This window comes from Myotis brandtii, unplaced genomic scaffold (assembly GCF_000412655.1).
Source record: "Myotis brandtii unplaced genomic scaffold, ASM41265v1 scaffold975, whole genome shotgun sequence".
In the NCBI taxonomy this organism is placed as follows: domain Eukaryota; kingdom Metazoa; phylum Chordata; class Mammalia; order Chiroptera; family Vespertilionidae; genus Myotis; species Myotis brandtii.
The window spans coordinates 828,177-834,672 of record NW_005372049.1 but is presented as its reverse complement, the minus strand read 5'-3'; the positions used below and the strand labels follow the sequence as shown (position 1 = coordinate 834,672).

Below are 6,496 nucleotides of genomic sequence, written 5' to 3'. Positions count from 1 at the left end.
TGCGCATGGGCCACGAAGTTTCAATCGCACTGTACGTGCGCGCACGTGGTATTTTGTGGAAGAGCCACACTCAAGGGGCCAAAGAGCCTCATGTGGCTCGCGAGCCGCGGTTTGCCGACCACGGTTCTAGGGCAAATGAGACCTTTCTGTGCCATAATTATAAGATGTTTAGAACAGAGATGTGGAATTTGACTTAATGCATTCATGTAAGTCCTTTTTTAAAAAAACAACAACACGCATTTAAATCTTTCCTTGTAGACCATTCCTCGTGAAGCATCGTTGCCAGGCGCCCTCAGACCTGGCCAGGCCTCATCCCCTCTGTTCATCTGTTTATTTCAGTCATAAGCTCTCTTCCTGGTATAGGCAGGGCCAGAGCGGTCACTTCCAGGTGTGAGAGAAACACTTTTTATTATGGAAATATTCACGCATCTGCATGAGCGAGAAAGAGAGAGTGCCCTTAGCCGAGTTCCTGATGGGAGAGAACAAAGCAGAAGGCAGCACTGGGGCTGAGCCATTGGGCTGAGCGTGAACTAGTGACTGTTGAAGAGAACACGTTGGCCCAACTGTTGTTTTCTCTGGGGTGGGAGTGGGATTGGGCAGTTAGGAATGGGGTTCAGTCTCCAGGGAGTATGGGGGCTGCATTTCAGTTTCCGTCGGTGGTTTTGTTGCCTTGTTACACATTTGTTGGAACCTGTGTAGAAACGTGGCCGCCTCTTGGCACACTGCTTGGGGTGGGGGGAGGGCATTCTCCATTCTGCTATTTGTCCAACTTCCTACCCGCCAGGTTTTATCAACCGAACAGACCTGGGAGTCAGGAGTCACCAAGAAAGAGAATGAAGCCGCTTTTGGAAAAGGAGTTTCAAGGAAACGGGAATTGAAAGGCCCCAATGAGTTGGGCCAGATTGTCAGGCTGTTTTCCGGGAAAATGGTGGTCTGACTTTCAGCCCCGACCGCAGTTTCTCTTCAGCAGATCTGCTATCTGACGTGTAGGCGGTACCAACTACATAAAAGAACACTTTAAAAGCCAGGTCACTGGGAAATACTTCCTGTCGATACCCCTAAAATCCAAGTGCTCTTCCCCTCACAAGAATAGCTTCATTTCTCCGATGAAAGACTGGTTAACAGTGCCAGGCAGAAGATCACATATGAATGCTTTTTAGAACTTGTGGATTTCATTTCACTTGGTAATCTGTTATTTTACAACAGATGGGAAACTTAAGTACTATTTTGCTGGTATAAAAAGTTTTATCAAGGGGGGAGAGAGTGGATTTTTATGTGTTTTTAAAAGTCAGTTTCTCTTATGCAAACGAAGGAGTAACTTTCTAAATCTAAAAAACAAATAAGTGGGTAGAATCTCGAATCTAATTCCATCATGACCTCGGACAAAGTTATTTTTCTCCGAAGTAAGTATAAGGGGATCTGACACTGACCTAGGGCTGCTGTCCGATTAAGTAATGGATGGCTTGCAAGGAGCTTACCCCAAAGCATATTTGCTTACTGCTCGGAGAATGGGGACAGGCTTAGCGAGACGGGCTAGTGCCAAATCCATGTCCCTCATTTTCTCCTGTAGTGAAGGGATTTTAAAAAAGTGAAACTGGAGAAGTGAAAAGCCCACCCAGCATCAGAACTCGAAAATACAGAATATAATCCTGCCGTTGGTTTAGGCGGAGCTTTTCTGTACCTGGTGCTTAAGAAATTAGTATGATAAGTTATTTCAGAAATGTATTTAGTGTAGTGTGTGTGTACAGGCAGGAGTTCGTATTTGGTGAATTTTGTGTTAAGAAGTGTTTAAAATTGCCCCTAGTATGGGATGGCTGTGATGCTGTGGAATCCACTTGTTGCCTGACAGGAGGATAAATAGATTGAGTTTTAAATATTCTACAGTTATTTTACTTGTAAAGTGAGGAGGAAGTAGAAGAGGTGAGGGATGGGGTAAAATTCACAGGCTGGATTGTTATTCTTTACTATCAGGCAGACTTAACAAAAAAGCTAATTAGAACTTATATGTCGTCACACAAACCCGATTCTCCAGTGTTTTGTTAAACAAACCTGCTGTTATTGGACCTCATAGCGTTGCCTCGTGGGCGGACCCATGTACTAGTATACTCTATTTCCAGAGTGTTTTTTGTTTGTTTGTTTTTATCTTGAATCTAGAAATTTACTTACTACTGCTCTCTAGATATATTAAATGTTCTTCCCGTGGTGTGTGTGTCAAGTTTTACATCTAAGTGTTGGAGCTGAGTTGTGAACATGCATCAGGCTGAGCTTTCTCTTCCCGCTAAGCGGCTTTCTGTGTGGCTGCAGTCAGAGCTTGAGCATTCCTGTGTGAATTCTTGCCCTCTCACCAGCTTGACCAAATCGTAATGTTCAGAGAACTAAAGTCTAAAACCTCGAGTGCTCTGAACACTTGGTTAGAGCTTTTATTAAGCATATTCCTATGAGGCATACATACTCCAGACTAAAGATACCAAAACATTACCATTTTACTCTAATCTCATAACTGCAGAAACAAAGAACAAATCCCTATCAAAACCACATAATTACAAGGTCTTTAAGGCAAGATCCTCCCAATTTTCTGTGTGGTTGTATCAGCTCATCATTGGGTAATATTTAAACCAGATGGTACCGCCTCCTCTCGCCAGCTCTCACTTGGAGGGAGGGAGGAGAGGGAGAGCAGGATCTTCTAGGATTTGCATTCTGGTGAGGGGATGGAGGAGAGAGAGAGCGCTATTAAGAGAATTTTGGGCGCACATATAACCTCCAGTTTGTGAGATTCCAGGCATCCAGCTTGTTCTTCTGGAGCAGCTCTTAGCCAGAATTACGATACGTTTTGGACGAATGGAGAAGAGCCACCAAACTCTGCGGGGGAGGCTGGCGTCGAGTCTGTCAGGGTGTGGGTCGGCACATATAACCTCCAGTTTGTGAGATTCCAGGCATCCCAGCCTGTTCTTCTGGAGCGGCTCTTGGCCAGAATTACGATACGTTTTGGACGAACGGAGAAGAGCCACCAAACTTTGCGGGGAGGCTGGCGTCGGGTCTGTGCAGGGTGTGGGTCTCGGGTCTTAGACCCGTTCTTCCGGGTTCCTCTGCACCTACGTGGTTTCACACGAACCTTGAGGCTGTCCAACCTTCATTTGCACGTAACAGGTCATTCATTGCTCATCAGGATCCTGGGGGGGGGGGGGGGGTGGGTTTAGAGTTTGATTTAGATCCGAGGTAATTTGGTTTTGGAAGTTGGTTGGTTAGAGAGTAGAGGTCCCGTGGGAAGGACACTAGGGTAGGAATAAGAACATTTGGCTTCTGGTATGTGTTCATCGTTGTTGCTAAGGTGTGGCAGTTTTACAGGTAAGGAGACTGTGCGGAGAGAAGTTAGAGGCTTGCCTACGATGTCACAGCCATCACAGGACAGATTGAGGGATTCCACTAGGTGTTCTTCCAGCACTGATACCAGAAGTCACCCAGCTTCTCGTCTCCCCTCCCAGCTTCCCTCTGGCCATCCAAACACAACTGCAGGGAAATCAGTTAGATCCTAAGATGCACATATATGACATCATCATACCACTTCTTTTAATTTTTTCCTAGATTTCAATTTTTCCCCATCACCATTTACCCCCCTATACCCTCTCCTACCTCCCTGTTCCCCCCGCCATCCCCACACTGTTGTCCATGTCCAAGAGTTTTGTTTTGCTCAACGTACCATATCTTTTGTCTATTATATTTGTCTATAATTTAAAACATATATATTTTTATTGATTTCAGAGAAAAAGGGAGAGGGAGGGAGAAATAGAAACATCAAAGATGAGAGAGAATCATGGATCGGCTGCCTCTCGGACATCCCCCACCGGGGATCGAGCCCGCAACCTGGGCATGTGCCTTGACCAGAATCGAACCTGGGACCCTTCAGTCCACAGGCTGACACTCTATCCACTGAGCCAAAACAGTGAGGGCTGTCTATAAAATTTTATTTTTTAAAATATACTTTTAATGAATTAGGAGAGGAAGGGAGAGGGAGAAAGATAGAAACATCAATGATGAGAGAGAATCATTGATCAGCTGCCTCCTGCACGTCCCCTATTGGGGATCGAGTCCGCAACCCAGGCATATGCCCTTTACAAGAATTGAACCCGGGACCCTTCAGTCTGCAGGCCAGTGCTCTATCCACTGAGCCAAACCATCTAGGGCTGTCTATGAAATTTTAAATATACCTTCATTCCTTTAGTTTATCAATATGTATGAGCTTAGGCATTGCATGTGCTGCTTATTGGTTGGCTGGCTCATTTGTGTGGAAACTCCTGGCTCATCAATGTCACTGACCCCTGCAGAGCCCAAGCGTTTGAATTTTGAGTAGCGCTTCTGGTCGCGCTAAAGCTCAGCCAACTGGGCTACCTAGGCAGGCGCCTTTCCAAATCTTTAATATTTAGAAATTAAAACATTTTAAGTAAGTCGTTCTGTGAAACTGGACTGATACTTTGGCCAGGCCTGTTCTATCTATAGTCACCATTTTCCCAAGTGTTCTGATCCTTTGGTCCTTATTATTTTAATACCGCGCATGTTTGCAGGTGATTGTGTTGGTATTTTCGGGATCATTTCGGTGGTAGGACTTTAGGGAACACTGTTTTGACGTGGTGTGTAAAGAGGTTGGCCCTTCACACACAGGTCAGGAATTGACATTTGTGAAAGGCTGCTTGTAAAACCTGGGTAGACAGTTTGCTGGAAGGACAGATGGGACGGGGAGGCCTTAGGGGTTCCCTGAGGGCAGTTGGTTTCCGAGTTTGGGCTGAGGACCTGGGAGGATGCATAGACCCTCTCAGCAGGTCCAAGGGAACCTCGTCTTGTCGACTAGATGCCAGTGGCCACCTTTTCTTTCTGTGCTTGAACCAAGACAACTGACTGACTGTGGGAGATAGGAAAACCCAGCTTACTTCTATTAAGCCAGATACAAAGAATTGGAAAATGTATGCGAAATAAAACAATGCCACTATTTTTTGCTTAATAAATGAGTTTTTAAAATGTCTTCATTTCTGATGTGATAAAAGTGAATAGCTGTTTCTCATACAAATTAAAGCTCTTTGAAGTCCTCAGCTTTTAGGTTTAAAAAGGGGTCCTGCCCTGGCTGGTGTGGCTCAGTGGGTAGAGGCTTGGCCTGCGGACTGAGGGTCCCCGGTGTGGTGCTGGTCAAGGGTGCATGCCTGTGTTGTGGGCTCGATCCCTGGTGGGGTGGGGAGGGGCTGCAGGAGGCAACCTATCGATGATTCTTTCTCATTATAGACGTTTCTGTCTCTCCCTCCTCTGAAATCAGTAAAAATATATTTTAAAAAAAGGAGGGAGGTGTCTGAGGCCACAACTTTGAGAATGGTTGTATTAGTAAAAAGGGAAAGTTGCTTAGGCAAAGGCTTGACTCTGTAGGAAAGATGCCGCTCTCGCTCTTCCCTGGAAGAGGCCATTGTGGAACCAGGGGAGGGTTTGGTCAAGGCTCAGCTAGTTACCCATCTGTTGCTCCATGAAGTGAAAAAGTAAAATTCTATGTAGCCAGTAGCAACTGAAAAGTTGAAGTAGGCCCCTTTGGTCTCATTTTGTCATTTCGTTAAGTTTTATTAACTTCGTGAACCACGTGGTTATTAACCTAGTCTCTCTTGTACTCAGATTGCCTCCGTTTTCCCTGCTGCCCCTCTGTGGGGCAGGACCCCATCCAGGCTGCCCTGTTCATGGAGCTGTCGCGGCTCTTTAGGCTCCTCTTAGCGATGACGGTTTCTCAGACTTTTCCTTGTTTTTGATGACCTTGTTTTGAGGAGTACTGACTGGCTGGGTATTTTGTAGGAATTTATTTGATGTTTTTCTCATGGTAAGGCTGGGTATGTGAGTAGCTGAGTGTTTTTTAAAGGGACACCTGTCTCTTCTTGCAGTCTTTCCTGTTGTCTGTGGAGGATTTAAACATTAAAGCTGTGGGAGTTTCTGTATCGTCTCAATGAAGGGAAACCAGGCTGCAGTGTGAACCTCAGTTGCTACAGTTACCATCTCAGTTAGGAGTCGGTGTGTTTTCACTGAACAGTCTTCTCTTTGTTTACAAAGTCTTGTCACTAAGTTGTCTTGATTGGCAACTTTTTAGCAGTCAGCTTTTGATTTTCTAGTTTTCACCTTTAGCTCTAAAGCAACATTTATTTTATTTTTTTTTTAAATATATTTTATTGAATTTTTACAGAGAAGAAGGGAGAGGGATAGAGAGTTAGAAACATCGATGAGAGAGATCGATCAGCTGCCTCCTGCACAGCCCCCAGTAGGGATGTGCCCGCAACCCAGGTACATGCCCTTGACCGGAATCGAACCTGGGACCCTTGAGTCCGCAGGCTGACGCTCTATCCACTGAGCCAAACCGGTTCGGCTAAAGCAACATTTAAATGTAACTTCCTATGGCCCTGGCTGGGCGGCTCAGTTGGTTAGAGCATCGTCCTGATACCCCAAGGTTGTGAGTTCCTTCCCCAGACAGGGCACATACAAG

General features: G+C 45.5%; 1 protein-coding gene across 2 annotated transcripts in view; it reads left to right on the top strand.

Annotated features, from left to right (window-relative positions):
• KDM5B (lysine (K)-specific demethylase 5B) overlaps positions 1 to 6,496 on the top strand; it is a 34,685-nt gene that overhangs the window by 2,422 nt on the left and 25,767 nt on the right. The gene's annotated exons all lie outside the window — the stretch shown is intronic.